The 15,422-nt window shown below is 42.3% G+C and overlaps 1 long non-coding RNA gene across 1 annotated transcript in view; it reads left to right on the top strand.

The window, feature by feature from the left end:
* Positions 1-15,422, top strand: part of LOC135110638 (uncharacterized) — a 59,550-nt gene that overhangs the window by 28,533 nt on the left and 15,595 nt on the right. Inside the window, exon 2 of the long non-coding RNA XR_010273342.1 lies at positions 7,079-7,140. This is a non-coding gene — a long non-coding RNA (uncharacterized LOC135110638). The remainder of the gene's footprint in view (positions 1-7,078; positions 7,141-15,422) is intronic.

Here is a 15,422-nt window from a genome sequence, read left to right as displayed (position 1 = left end):
AGAAACACTGGTAATTTCTTTTGGAGGTTGTTAAAGGTGTAGAATTCTTGTTTTAAATTTTCACTGGAATCTTGAAATGCCTCTGTAACTTCCAGTAAGGTCACGGAAATTATTGTTCTAGTTTTCATGACTTTGTTTTCCATTGACGTTGCTGAATCCCTATTAAACCATCAAGGGAATAAAAAAAAAAAGTATTTGGAAACATCAGTGTCTATTGTACTACAGCATAATTTCATCCCATTTTCATCTCTTTTTTTTTTTTTTTCATCCATACACCTTTAACTTTCACTCATATCTAATTATTCTCCTTTTTTTTTTTTATCTCTATTTCCTTCAAGTTCTTTTGGTTCTTTCCTTTATCTCTCACCAACGTTGCCTTCCTTTCGTGTGTTCTCTTACATGTCTCCTTTATATTTTGGTCCCTCCTTTGGTCGACCAGATATTGGGTTTTGATAACATTGTTTGGTGCTCTTGTGTGTGTGTGTGTGTGTGTGTGTGTGTGTGTGTGTGTGTGTGTGTGTGTGTGTGTGTGTGTGTGTGTGTGTGTGTGTGTGTAGGTTTATTTGTTTACATGAGATAGTGAATGAGTGATGGTGGATTCAGAGAGAGAGAGAGGAGAGAGAGAGAGAGAGAGAGAGGCGTAGGTGAGTGTGGTATATACAGTTCCCCATCAGGAGGTGTTTACACCAGGCTGTCAGGAGGTGGTCTGGGGCGGCAGGTGGAGGTAATGTTTAGGGCTTAGGGCGCAGGATGGATGGTGAGGGCGGTGCAGTGATGCCCAGGAGGGAGGAGAGGAAGAGAAGGAGGAAGAGGAGAAGGGGAAAGAGGAAGAGGAAGGAGATGGGAGCGAACTTGGAAGACGAAGAGGACGAGGACGAAAATAAGCAGGAGGAAGTGGAAGCGGAAGACGTAGAAGAGGAAGAGAAATTGTTGGGAGTGAATATGGAAGAGGACGAAAACGACAATGACATGAAATTACCATAAGCATGTATGGATATGTAAATGCTTAGTCGTATCGATATGAACGTGTGTCAGTCATCGTTAGTGATCCAAAATTAGAAAAAATGTTGAAAATGTACATACGGAAAGAGATAAATTAAATAAATAAGCATATGAGTATACCCAAATTAACGCGCAACATTTAGTAGGCTGATCTAAATAGAGGCATCCTCCCTTTAAACATTGGGTAATAGTTAGAGCGTGCTTAGATATTTCCATATTTTTAACATTTTATACCAGTGTTACATAGCACAATAAAGCACTTACCTGAAACCGTGACGAAATCTTTGTGTTTTAATATAATTTTGTTTATGAATTGCAGACATGTTAAGCGATCTTGCCAAGGCCGCCTACCACATACAGTTGCTCGATGTAGTGATGTTATGTTGTACCAAATGCCTCGAACTGCAATCAGGCATCAGGCAACTAACTCCCCCCTATCGTATCCTCAATCCTTTGGTCCCCTGAGAAATCCTTTGGTTTCTCTTCAAGTTGGATCAAATGGTGTGGTGAAAGTTCAGAGTCAGGTTTCGAAAGGACAGTACTAGGAATGAGCGAACGGTTGAAATCGCTTTTCACACCTGTGGTTTAAGGTTTTGCAGAGTAATATTAATGAAGAAAAACGAGTCATATTATCACTACCAGTCAGAGAGTTAATATAAATTCACTATTCCACTTAATACTATCCGATTTATAGCCATGAAATACACCAGAGTTTGCAACATCACTACTACTTCACTACTTCTTCCGGCAACTGTACTTAAGTCCCTCTGTATGAGCCCCGCAAGGTATACCCACATAAACATACACTCGAGATTTTCTTTGATCTCTAAAGAGTGACGCAGTGGTGAGTCATTGGGTCAGTGGCGGCGTAAGAAGCAGCGCCCCTCCACCACCTGATGCGGGAACAGGCGGTGGCTGAGGACAGAAGGCGCGCTGCTCTAAGGAGGTTATGGGGGCGCCCTTGGACTCTTAATGGGTCTGCGGCAGCCATGTCGGTTTGTTGAGAGAGAGAGAGAGAGAGAGAGAGAGAGAGAGAGAGAGAGAGAGAGAGAGGAGAGAGAGAGAGAGAGAGACAAACAAATGCACCGTCAGGCACATATGGATTGATAAATAAATAAGATAAATAGAAATCAATAGTTTCACATAAAATAGACAAATAACACCCTCCTCCCTCCCTCCCTCCCTCACACACACACACACACACACACACACACACACACACACACACACACACAGACACTGGTGCATTACATTCTTAATGGCTGTGGTGTATTAGAAGTAGGTCGCGTCCCTTTGATGGCGGCGTTCCCTTTGAGAAGTCATCAATACACAGTCATCAGGAGTCCCATCAGCCAGGCAGCCAGCGTCTCCTTCAGGCTTGGGAGAAATATTTCGATTCGGGAAAAGTTACGCCTTCCGGTAAACACTCGGCGTCAGACCTTCCTGGTGGGCTGTCTTTGGTCTGCGGTGGTGGTGGTGGTGGTGGTGGTGGTGCTGTCCATCCACGCTGCCTGCTGGTTTTGTTTGTAGTGGTGTGGGCCGCAAGATATGGTATCTCTCACTAAATGTCTCTTGTAAAGTCTAGTAACTGCGCCTTAAAAGAAGCACAGACCGCATTAACAGAGGCTTTGAATGTCTTATCTCGGCTGCTTTCACCCCTTTATTACTTGACAATGCTTTCTTTAAATCTGACTTTTTTAGATTTTCTTTTACTCGGCATTTAAATATTTATGTTGCTTAGAAAGGAAAATCACACTTTTTATTCTTACTTTATTTGTGTTTCCAAGCATTATTTTTCATAGTACTCTGAATAATAAGAAGTGGTGGTCATACCATTGAAGAGATTAGAAGGTTGTAATGAACTACAGTGTAATTTTCAGGATATTCTCATGAGTCTATTGATAGTTTAACCAAGTCTTTTACACGAATCAGGGGAAAACACCCGTGGAAACCAGACTGTTCATATCTGAAAAGCGTCTTTATTATTAGAGAACAATGTCCAAAGATAGTGATCGATGACTGAATGGGAAACACTTAGGTCATTATAATCTATCAATAGCCACATTTATTCGAAGGCTTTCATTAAATCAGAAGACGATATTAAGATTGAGGAGCAGAACAAAGAAAACATAATGGAAGTGAGTGCAGAAAGTTACATCTAGGCACGCTGATCCACACCCTGACGAACATTTTCAGAGCACAAACTCACGGCAATTTACTTCTTTGTTTTAAGTTTCATCCTGTAGAATTGTAATGGTTTCCTTCCCCCATCTTATTATTACAAATTTACTTTAAGAATCTGCGGAGAAACTGAATGAAAGTGATTGTACAAGATAACGATAAAGAAACAGAAAATAACAAGAGGAACTTTATAATCAGAATATAGATCATAAGCGGGACTCTAACCTACGTGACAGCGCTACGTGTAATGACAAGCACACAACTTCGGCACGCATGTTACTTACGCCGCCATTAGGGACTCTGTATAATGAATTAGTTTCCTTCCCGGGTGTCCAGCGCGGTGCATTAATCAGGAGGCCGTTGGTGTGATATATTATAGAGGCCTGTCATCAGTTGCGGCGGGGTGTTGTGGCCACGCTGGTGCTCCGCTTGATATTTGCTCTGTGCTTTGTTGTCTGTGTTGTCTACAGAGTATTATAGAGAAAAAGGAAAAGAAAATGGAAAAGAAATACGGTTAAAATCTTGAAACTCACTAAAAAATCAGTAATATTCGGGTAGTCTTGTATATTAATTCATGCATCAAGACTGAGCAACACCACTACACCACTGCCTTACATATGGGCACGCAAGATTTGAGTGGTTCTGGCATAGACTGATATAGTTGATTGGAATTGGTGAGAAGATTGAACTTTGTCATTAACTTGTGTATTTACTCTCATCCACCTTCTTTTTGTGTCGTTAGGCTCTCTCAAACAGTTTATAGAAAGGGTTACAAAATACAGAGACCGGAAATGGTAGGAAAAAATTATATAAAAAAAAAAATGGAAAGATAGTATAGAGAAATGAGAAAGAAAAAAGCAATATGATTAAAACCTTGAAATACAATAAGAAATCTGTAATATTCGCCTGCCCTGTATACCAAATTCATGCATCGAGACACCAGGGACACCACTAGCTTATATATGGACACGTAAGCCCCTGGTGGTGCTGGCATGGACTGATGTAGTGTGTTTATGTATCTACCTTTTTCTAAGCCTTAAATAAACCCTCCCCTGGGGCTTCACTTGACAGACGCCTTGAGCAGAGTGGGACTTAATGAGTAACATGGTGGTGGTCTTAATTATACCCTCTCGTCGGTACACAAGCAGGAGAGTCGAGGGTTGGCAGGGTTACAACACAGGGCAGGTTTGTCAAGCGTCACTCTCTTGTGGTAACCTCTTCATTCTTTTCCTTAGTTGGTTCCTTTATGATCCCGTTCTTGTGGCTCTTTAAATCGTTACAATGAAAATACCGGAAGCTACAAGAAACTATTAGGCTTACACGTGGCAGTCCCTGTATCAAACGTATTTACTTATTTTCACTATCAGATGATTGTTTCCTTCATGTCCGTCTATCTTTTTGTCTCTTATTTTCTCTCTGTAAGTATATCTATCTGTATTTCCACTACCTTTGTATTTACTGATCTCACTACCTGTACTTGTTCGTCTCAAGGTCTTTGTATATATATATATTTATCCGGCTATCAGTTTTTCTATCTATTCAAATATATGTGTATTGCCTTGTATGTATGTTTAAATGTTATTTCCTGTATGTATGTATGTATGTGTGTGTCTGTGTACCTTTCTATTTATACATCTTCATATTTATAGTATATTGGTATCCGTCTATGTGAATTTATCTCTCCATCCACGTCTCAAACCGCTCTCCGTCAGCTGTTGCTATACCGCAGTTGCTTCACTAGCTGTCACACTGCATTACTTCACCAGCGCTGGACCGTACAATCTATCGGCACACCTGTCTCTTCCCACCTGCTATCGGCATGTCTATCTCCTAAAGTGTTAACTCGATCCTTCATATTTTGCACTTCGCGGCTAACTGAGTCTGGCATGAGATAAGGCGAGTTACGGCACGGGGCAAGCAGGGAGAGGCGAGGGAGCACCGGGAGACAAATGAGACAGCTGAGTGACTGGACTTGCTGCTCATCTGTCATGCCAAATGTGTCATCTCACCGCCCGGGGGTCTTTGATAGAGTGATGTGATGAAGAGCAGCGGGAGGGGGAGGGGAGGAGGGTAAAGAAGAGAAAGAAAAAGGAATTGAAGAAAAAAGTAGTTGTGTTAGTTGAATACTATTAAATGAATGATAATGAAGATGATAACTACAACAACAGCAGCAACAACAACAACAACAACAGCAAGAATAACAGTAACTACAACAATAATAATAGTAATAATAGAAATAATGTACATTCCTCTCTCTCTCTCTCTCTCTCTCTCTCTCTCTCTCTCTCTCTCTCTCTCTCTCTCTCTCTCTCTCTCTCTCTCTCTCTCTCTCTCTCTCTCTCTCTCTCTCTCTCTCTCTCTCTCTCTCTCTCTCTCTCTCTCTGCCGTGCATTAGAGTAAGTGAAAGAGACCCTTAACAATGGCGGGCCCTCGCTGCCACGCACAAGTTTCAAGTAGACTCGTATTGGCGCACAAAACTTCCAGCCTCCCTTCGCCAATCTTGTTAATAAGCTTACATTTCCGAAATTTGGGAACCGATTCTGATTCCTGTACTTAAACTAGACTTTGTGTGTGTGTGTGTGTGTGTGTGTGTGTGTGTGTGTGTGTGTGTGTGTGTGTTCATGTATACTTAAACTTTAATTCACATATACACATTAATTCATGCATACATACGGACGTGTATATACATTCCCACACGTAACTTTTAACGCATAGGGATTGTTTGTGATTTTTTTGTATTTTAGAATTGCCAATAAACAGCAGTTCCAATACATTAACTTTACAGCTCCATGCATAGTGGTGTTTGCAGTAATACACACGCCAGCGACCGGGAAACAGTACACCTGGAAAGATAAAATAGTTGAAATATGTGTAGAATGAAATGGACTGAGTTTTAGAGATAGAAAAAAAAAAAAAAAAAAAAACTCGGTTGACATGTGAAAAGGTTTGATGTACCGGGTAGATGTTATAAGTTACTCGGTATTACTTTTCCTATGCTGTTTCTGTAGAATATTACCACTCACATTTTTTGCCCGGCCAGTACACAGAAGGAGGAATAGTACAAATCACAATTACCACCAGACATTTCATCATTATACGTACATAAAACAAAAACATCACTATTTCTCTAGACCACATCCATTTCCACTCCTGATCGTCCGTCACACGAAGATGGAAGCGTTTTGACCTCTCTGTCGCTCCCTTAAGAGACGAATAGATGGCTGGGTAAATGGCTGGACCCCTGCAGGACTTCCTTTATTCTTGTCATTGGCCGCTGCGTTGTCCATGGAGGGAGTGATTGGCTAGCTGGCGAAATACTGTACCATATTCTAAAACATTTTTCTTCGCACCTCGATTACTTTTATGATTCCAGTTCAAGGGTGTTTTTACGGTTTTAGTGAGAGATTAACATGATTTCTACATTATTAACAGGAGAAACACTCTTGAGAACCCGGCTAATCATCTCTGTGGCCTTTGAAAATAGTCATCGTGAGAGAACAAAGGGTTTATGAATACAGGCCACTGGGTGATACTACTATTGGCCAGCCCGCCCCACCTTGCATCAGTGATTGGTGGATCGGGGTGGAAGGTGGCAAGGGGGTGTTTACTGGTGAGGTCTGATTTCCCTGAAGGCTCGTGTGTAGGGAAGCAGCGAGGAGAGGAAGGAGTGGGAGAGGGAAAAAGGGATGTGAAGACTTGAGGAGTGGCAGAGAGAGAGAGAGAGAGAGAGAGAGAGAGAGAGAGAGAGAGAGAGAGAGAGAGAGAGAGAGAGAGAGAGACCTTGTGCTGAGTGTTAGTTTTGCCAGTCAATAATTATTTGTTCACCTTTCTACAAATCGCTTTCGTCAACTATATTTCTCAGTGTTCGTGCCTCACCTTCCCTTTCTCTTCCCAGGTGAGCGAGGCCACCACCTGAGGCTGCCAGACGCCCAGCCGAGTGCCAGGTGCCGGCGACAGGTGAGCCGGAATTAGGCCGTGTGTGTCGGGGTGGGTTTTTACTGTGTGTGTGTGTGTGTGTGTGTGTGTGTGTGTGTGTGTGTGTGTGTGTGTGTGTGTGTGTTGGTAGCTTGTTCGTAAAATCCAGTTCCTTTTATTTGCATATTGTGTGGTGCAAATATCTGGCCTTGACCATGATAGCGGAGGCCTTACCTTGACTGTCTGTCTGCCTGACGTCTCTTGCTTCAAATTATAGTGTAATGTATCACGGGTAACTTTGTGAGGGCCAACAGGTATGCTGATTATTGTTCGTTGTTTGTGTTCTGATATGATAAAGAAATAGTATTAAGAGACACGTTGAACATCATAAAGTGTCAAAGATGTAATGTATTGCTCTCTTTTAATCATGTCAACTGAAAATGCTCACTTTGCACACTCGCCCAAAGTTGTGATGTCCAATTCCAAGTAAATAATAATGTCTCATACAAAAGGCAGCATCTAACAATCCCTCCGCCTATCACATCCATTGCTTGATCTTTGCGGGACTTTTAACATCAAGCAGTTCATGGGCCCCATATATTGTGATGGACATGAAACTCATTTGACTTTATGGCATCACTGCGCGGGGACAAGTGTATAGGGAGCTGTAAATTATTAAGAATTAATTTTACGGCTAATTGAAATAGAGCAGAGAAGATGAGCTTCTTTGACATATTAATAAGATATAAAGTATAATGTTGTTTCTCATTCCTTTGTTTGCGAGGGATATAGGGAGAAGTGTCGGTCTGTCTGCGCTAGAGATCAATGGATAGACTCGTAAATATTGTCACCTCGACAGTTGAAACTTTATTCGCCAGGAAATACGAGCGTACTGCTGCTACTACTACTACTACTACTACTACTACTACTACTACTACTACTACTACTACTACTACTACTACTACTACTACTACTACTACTACTACTACTACTACTGCTACCAGCACTACTACTGTCCCTCTATGATGCAGGAATCACGCCGAAGAAATATACTTTATGATACAAAACGAAACTGAAAAATAGCGGGATCCCAAAATGCAAAATTCTGTCCCTGCCGAAAGCTGTCAGCAAAACACAATAAATCAAGAGCGAGAGTGGACGTGGCGTGCTTGTTTCCTCCCAAGCCTTGCCGTCCTTGCCTTAGAGCAGGACACTGAACAGAACTGCTTGTGTTATTCCCCATCCTTTATGCAGCACCGTTGAACACTGGTGTCTATTAACCCTTTCACTGCGATAAAGAACAATTCAGAACACTTAAAAGCAAGGTATGAAATTTTTATAAGCATCTACAAGCAAGGTGATAAAAATAGAAAAGATTTTTGCAGTTTCTAGCCAGTGTAATGTCTGGAGGTGTTGAAAGTGACTGTAGAACTAGAGGAAAAGTCTCAGAGTTGTTCAGGATTAAGAAAAGATGTGTTAGATAGCAATGAAACGGTTAATACACTCATTAAGGTCCTGCCTTCATTCACAAGGACAACCGTGCCCCAGTAACGCCGTCACTCAGTTCCAGGGTCAGCTAGGGAGGTAAAAGGTCGAGGAAGGGGAGATTAGGTGGCCTTGGGATGGGAGACAATGAGGGGAGAGTTGCTCCAGTGCCAGGCGCATCCTTGGCACTGATCTCCACTCCCCCTTGCACTCATTACCACCTTTCCCCCTCCACCAGGCACCCCGCACTCCGCTTTTTACGTAGCGCTGCCATGCCCTTCTACGCCTGCCTGAGTGCCATCTCTCTCTCTCTCTCTCTCTCTCTCTCTCTCTCTCTCTCTCTCTCTCTCTCTCTCTCTCTGACACGGTTATTACTCAGGCTATCACTTTTACTCATGCCCAAACCATTCCTCTCACTAACGCCCTCTCCTCTCAGAATCACGCTCTCCCCTTTCATTTGCCCTTCTCATGCCGCTCACACCCGTCCCTCACCCTCATTCCTCCCCTCACCCGTTCCTCATTCCTCCCCTCACCGCCTTCCTCACCCGTCGTGTTGCTACCCTCACTCATTCACGGTGACAGCCCATCTTCTCTCTTCTCCCTCCTCCTCTCTCCCCTCTCCTCTAATACCTCTCTGCCTCCCTCACTCTCTCTCTCTCTCTCTCTTCTCTCTTCTCTCCACTCTATACGCCCCATCCATTTCCTCTTACGTCTCTCCCTCCTATACTCCCATCCCTTACGTTCCTCTCCCTCTCTCCCTCTCTCACTCTCTCCCTTCGTCACCGTCATGCTCTCTCCCCTCTCCCAATTTTTACCCACCGAGATGGTTCCAACGCCACTCTGTTTGTTTGTCATGGGTTGTATCAGAGAGAGAGAGAGAGAGAGAGAGAGAGAGAGAGAGAGAGAGAGAGAGAGAGAGAGAGAGAGATAACAGGCTTCGTTTCCACCTAATATCTTCACTGCGTTAGGTGCAGATGCCTTGGTTTCATGTTATGTCTGTGTGTCTAGGATAGTGGTAGTGGAAATGGTGGTGGTGGTGGTGGTGGTGGTGATACAGGGTAGGAAAACAGCAGAGGTCATTTAGGATCTTTTAAGTCTACTTGGAAACGAATTCTAGGTAACTATTTGATGGAGGTTTGATTGTAAAGCAGTGAAAGATACTTAGAATTGTCATATTGAAGATCGTTGTTGTAATTTTAATACTTTTCGTGATGGTAGTGGTGGTGGTGGTGGTAGTGAAGATGGTGGTGGATGGTAGTAGTAATGACAGTGATGATGGTGGAGGTACACACACACACACACACACACACACACACACACACACACACACACACACACACACACATACCGACAAAGTTACTGGAGTACCTGTGAACATCTGGATCTGATTAGCGCCTGTGAGGCAGGTAGGTAGACAGGTAGTTCTCCCACCTCTCCCACCTCTCCCACCTCTCCCTTTCTCCCTCTCTCTCACCCCTCACACTCTTTCATCCCTCTACCTAGGACACACCTGCAACACACCTGATGCGAGCCGTGGACAGGTAGATGTGTGTGTGTGTGTGTGAGTTTAACTGGCTGTTTGACCACAATACTCATTATCTACTAGTCAAGGAGATAGGACAGCGTAATGTATCGTATTGAAACTATTAATTACGTAAACAACTATTGATACCCAATACCCAACAGTCCCACAACACGATAAAGTAAATGTAGATGCAGGAAAACATTATTTCATCTCGGCTCAACATTTCCTGGTTTTCCCTTCTCGCTTACTTGTCTTTGAGTGTAAGTCCTTGATTGGATCTCTCTCTCTCTCTCTCTCTCTCTCTCTGAAGGCGGCTGTGTCTTTCATCTGAAGCGGAAGGGACTGTGTGTAGGGAAGGAGTTCAAAGTTAAATTATAAATACACTATATGCACAAGTAGCGGTGTTTAATTGCGTGTGTGTGTGTGTGTGTGTGTGTGTGTGTGTGTGTATGTGTATGTTCTTGATCGCATTCTCTCATTTCATCAAAGGCTAGTCTCTGGTGTGCGTACGTGTGTGTGTGTGTGTGTGTGTGTGTGTGTGAGTGCCAGGAACCCGTGTGTGTGCGTGTGTGGATCTATTATCCTGGCTAACGTCCCGACCCCGCCCTGCTGTCTTGTTCTTGCTACATTCCACCACATCCATTTCTATCCTATTTCACTCCACTCATCCACCTCCATCCACCTCTCTCTCTCTCTCTCTCTCTTTCTCCTCACCTCACTCTCTTACTCACCTTCCCACTAACACCGCCCTTTTCATCTTCTCGTTCATGCCACCTCTCTCTCTCTCCATCCACCTCTCCTATCACTTTTCTCCCATCACTTCACTCTCTCACTCACCTTCCCCCTCACTCCGTCTCTCCTGGTCTCGTTTCATTCAATAATTCATGTTCTGTTTCATTCGTGTTTCTAGTTTTTCGTGTAATTTGTTAAGTTTTCATGAAAGTTGAAGTTGGTTTTCTGTATTTTTCCATACAAGCTTGTTAATCATAGTGTTTGGGAGTTGGTTGTTTTGTGTGTGTGTGTGTGTGTGTGTGTGTGTGTGTGTGTGTGTGTGTGTGTGTGTGTAGGTGGGTGTGTGTGTTCGAGCATTTGAAAACCCTTACAATCATTTATCTTTACATTTTTTTTTTTAATTAATCGATTTTCATAGTGTCTTCTTTATTTGCATCTAAGGAGTCATTGTTCCATACTGAGGTGAAAACAAAACTTAAATGTGGTATGTAGTAGTAGTAGTAGTAGTAGTAGTAGCAGTAGTAGTGGTGGTAAATGGTGTTTTTGTTGTTACTTTAGGTGGTGGTGGTGGTGGTGGTGGTGGTCCCGTGGCAGAAATAGTAGTTGTTTCTCCTCTTTCATATCTGTCTCGACATCGCGAGCGTACACCGGTGCGTTTCGAGCCGTGTGTACCCAGGCGATGTTCCGCTTTTGGCAGTTCCTCCACGAGTCTGCGATTCTTCCTCGGGCAAGATGTTAGATTCAATTAAATACTCCCTGAAGCTCGCCTGCGTGTGTGTGTGTGTGTGTGTGTTTAGATATTTCATGGATGTTCAGATAGTTTTTCTCTTTGTATGATAATTGATGGCTAATTTGATTTATGGAAAGGTTATGCCGACAGTGATTGCGTGACTGCTTGCATGATGGAATACCTGACTGACTGAATTACTAACTGACTGATTGACTGTCTGAATAAATGAATGATTGAATGAATGAGTAAATGAATTCCTGACTGACTGCCTGACTGATTGAATGAATGAGTAAATGAGTACCTGACTGACTGCCTGACTGATTGGATGTTTGAGTAAATGACTACCTGACTGACTAAATCAATGAATGAATGAGTGAATGACTGCCTGACTGACTCGTGCAGTAATGAAACAACACCAAAAATGCAAAACCGGAACAAGAACCAAATAAATAAAAGAAAAAAGAATCCACCTTATCAAGTAACACCAAATGAAAATGAAGCTTGATAACAAATAAAACGTTCACGAAAAAAGAGATCATTAAAGTGGACTTCGGATACAAAAAAAATGAACAAAACACACATATAAAACTAGACAAATAAACTGAATACTAAATGAAAAGTTTATTGACTTAAATACACTCAAAGGAGGTGAATAAGGTGAGTGTAAGGAAGCGAAAGGCAAGGCGACGCGTGGGTATGTTGCTCCTGAGCGGCGTGTGATGGCGGAGGGCAAGGATGAGACTGACTAGATTTGGATCCTGGCATGATGAAAAGGTTACCAGCACAGAGACCTTGAATTAAGTTATTGTAGGTAGTTTCACTGGCTTCGTTTTGTATATATATATATTTTTTTTTTCTTTCATTTTCTTTTTTACTGATTTTCATCTTTTTCTTTTTCCTTTCTTTCTTTCTTCTACGTCTTCATTTCCATCTCCTCCTCCTCCTCCTCCTGCTTTAAGCTTAAGGAATTTATTTTAAACTTCATAACAAATTCAGTTCACTTTCGAGAGGCAGAGGAAATATAAGAGGTTAGCTTTGATCGTCTATTCAGTGCAGTGAAGGTAATGCGTCTACCAATGCTGATTATATTCCTGGTGTGTCTTGGCCTGAAAAGACCTGAATCAACTCAGGCAGTGGCGCTATAAAGGATGAGGCCTAACCATAAATAAATTACGTGGTATTCTGTCTTATCTTTATCAACTTATTTAACCTTATTATTCTGTCTCTATAGCGATTCTTAGCTTTCTTTGTAGAGAGCCAGTGGAAAGTATAAGAATCGCTGGAGACTACAATCTACACTCTTACTGTCTTTCTAGAGGAGAGATAAGGCTATTTTTCCATTGTCTTTCTTGCCCTTTCCCAGTTCCCTGATCATACAAGTAACTCAACTGGTATAGAGTAGCCAGTGGAAAGTATATGAATCGCTAAAAATCGGTGGGGACTACAATCCACACTCCTACTGTCTTTCTAGAGGAGAGATAAAGCTATTTTTCCATTGTCTTTCTTGCCTTTTTCCCAGTTCCCTGATCGTACAAGTAACTTAACTGGTATAGAGTAGCTAGTGGAAAGTATACAAATCGCTACGAATCGCTGAAGTAGGCAAGGCGTAGAATGACAAGGAACATTTGAACATTAATCATAGCCATTTTTCTTTTACTTGATTATTTTCATTACGTATTAAGTATTGACTACCCTCTCTTGACCTACAGAATGAAATGGAAACACGCAGATAGATATAAATGACACCTTTGAGCGAAACTGCCGATAGTTTGTTAGTTGTTTATCAAGCTTGGCAGATGTAGCTTTTTTTTGCCGGGGTGACTAAAATGAAAATAGAAAGAGAAAAACGCAGTGCATCTAGACTGACAGAAATATTGGGATTAATTCGCGTGGGTAGTGAAGTTAGCTGTGTGTGTGTGTGTGTGTGTGTGTGTGTGTGTGTGTGTGTGTGTGTTGGAGGAGGAGGAGGGGGTATACAGTTCCCACTCACTAGTCTCTGTCACAGACTAGGAATGTGAGTGGTAAGAGATAAGCCTTTTATTGCTCTCTCTCTCTCTCTCTCTCTCTCTCTCTCTCTCTCTCTCTCTCTCTCTCTCTCTGTAATAACGTGGCTTCAGTGTTTAGTTTGGCCAGCGTGTCGTTTCATCATTGCGTCTCTCTGTTCCATTTTCCCGCAAAGTTCTGAGAATAAAATCGTTGACGTCGAAAAACTTATTTAGTTTTACAGCCAAGTCAAGGATCTTTGGTATGTGTGTGTATAGTAGTAGTAGTAGTAGTAGTAGTAGTAGTAGTAGTAGTAGTAGTAGTAGTAGTGTTATTGACAGCACCGTGAATTGAAGAAGAGTAAGTATGCTAGGTAGTGGTAGTGGTGATGGTGGTAGTGATGGTGAATGAAGCTTCTCTCTCTCTCTCTCTCTCTCTCTCTCTCTCTCTCTCTCTCTCTCTCTCTCTCTCTCTCTCTCTCTAAGTAAATTAGACACGTTTTTGTGACGGTATGTTGTGTTGGCAATGTTTGTTTACGGTGAGTGGTGGTGATGTGGGTGTTGAAAAGCATTGTGTTGTATTGGACATAATGGTGGTGTTGTTTTAGGTTTGCATCATTGCCGAACTCTCTCTCTCTCTCTCTCTCTCTCTCTCTCTCTCTCTCTCTCTCTCTCTCTCTCTCTCTCTCTCTCTCTCTCTCTCTCTCTCTCTCTCTCTCTCTCTCTGTCTCAGCGTTCTTTCATCTCCCCTTATCGACTTTTTTTTTTCATCCTAATTTCTCATCCTCTCCTTCTCGTGTTTTTTGGTCTTTATTTTCATCCCTGTTCCTCCATTCTCTCATTCTTTCTGTATTTTTGTCCCTCATTGTTTTGTAATCTTGTTTTTGTTTTTTTCCCTGCTCGCATATGTTGTCTGCATTTAATGACGTGTTTTCTCATTTATCTTATTTTCTCTTAATCACTTTCCGTTCTCTGTGTCTTCTTTTCTCCTCCTTCTCCTCCTCCTCCTCCTTCTCTTCCTCCTCCTCCTCTTCCATCTCGTCTTTTGTGCCAGATAATGACTTGAGATTATGCTTCCCTTCCTCTCTTTTAGTCTGGACGGGTTGCTCTCTCTCTCTCTCTCTCTCTCTCTCTCTCTCTCTCTCTCTCTCTCTCTCTCTCTCTCTCTCTCTCTCTCTCTCTCTCTCTCTGTATCATCTTTTTGCTGCTGTGTTACAAGATTTAGGCAAACAAATGGATGAATAAATAAAGGAATAAGACTTAAGATAAACAAATTAATCTCGTGTGTGATTGACTTTGTTTGTGTTCCATCTGTTGAGTTGTGGTGCGCGAGTGTTCTGTAGTGTTGCTGTCTGCTGTTGTAGTATTGTGTGTACGTGTGCGTGTGTGTGTGTGTGTGTGTGTGTGTGTGTGTGTGTGTGTGTGTGTGTGTGTGTGTGTGTGTGTGTGTTCTGTATAATCATAACTCCTGGGTTTGTTTGTGTTGCGTGTGTTGCCTTACTGGTGTTGTGTTGTGGGGTGTTAGTGATGAAGTACTGGTGTGTTGTGACGTGGTGATGGTGATGATGGTGGTGGTGGTGATTTACTAGCTCGTATGTGGTGGTGGTGGTGGTGTAAAATACCGTTGTTCTTGTTGTTTGTTGTTGTTTGAACCTGTATATTTGTTTTTTTGTGTTGATATTGTTGTTATTTGTTTGTTTTTTAGTTATGGTATTCGTAACGGCGTCATTAATTGGTGTTGGTGGTGGTGATAGTGAAGATGGTGGTGGTAGCATTGAACTCAGTAGTGATGGTGACAATAGCGGTACGATGATGGTCTTTTTAATGGTCTTTGCAGTGTTAGTGGTGGCGCTTGTGTTAGTAGTGGTGG

Source organism: Scylla paramamosain, chromosome 20 (assembly GCF_035594125.1).
Source record: "Scylla paramamosain isolate STU-SP2022 chromosome 20, ASM3559412v1, whole genome shotgun sequence".
NCBI classification, from domain to species: Eukaryota; Metazoa; Arthropoda; class Malacostraca; order Decapoda; family Portunidae; genus Scylla; species Scylla paramamosain.
Note: the sequence above shows the minus strand (reverse complement) of the source record. Positions and strands in the feature narration are given on the sequence as shown.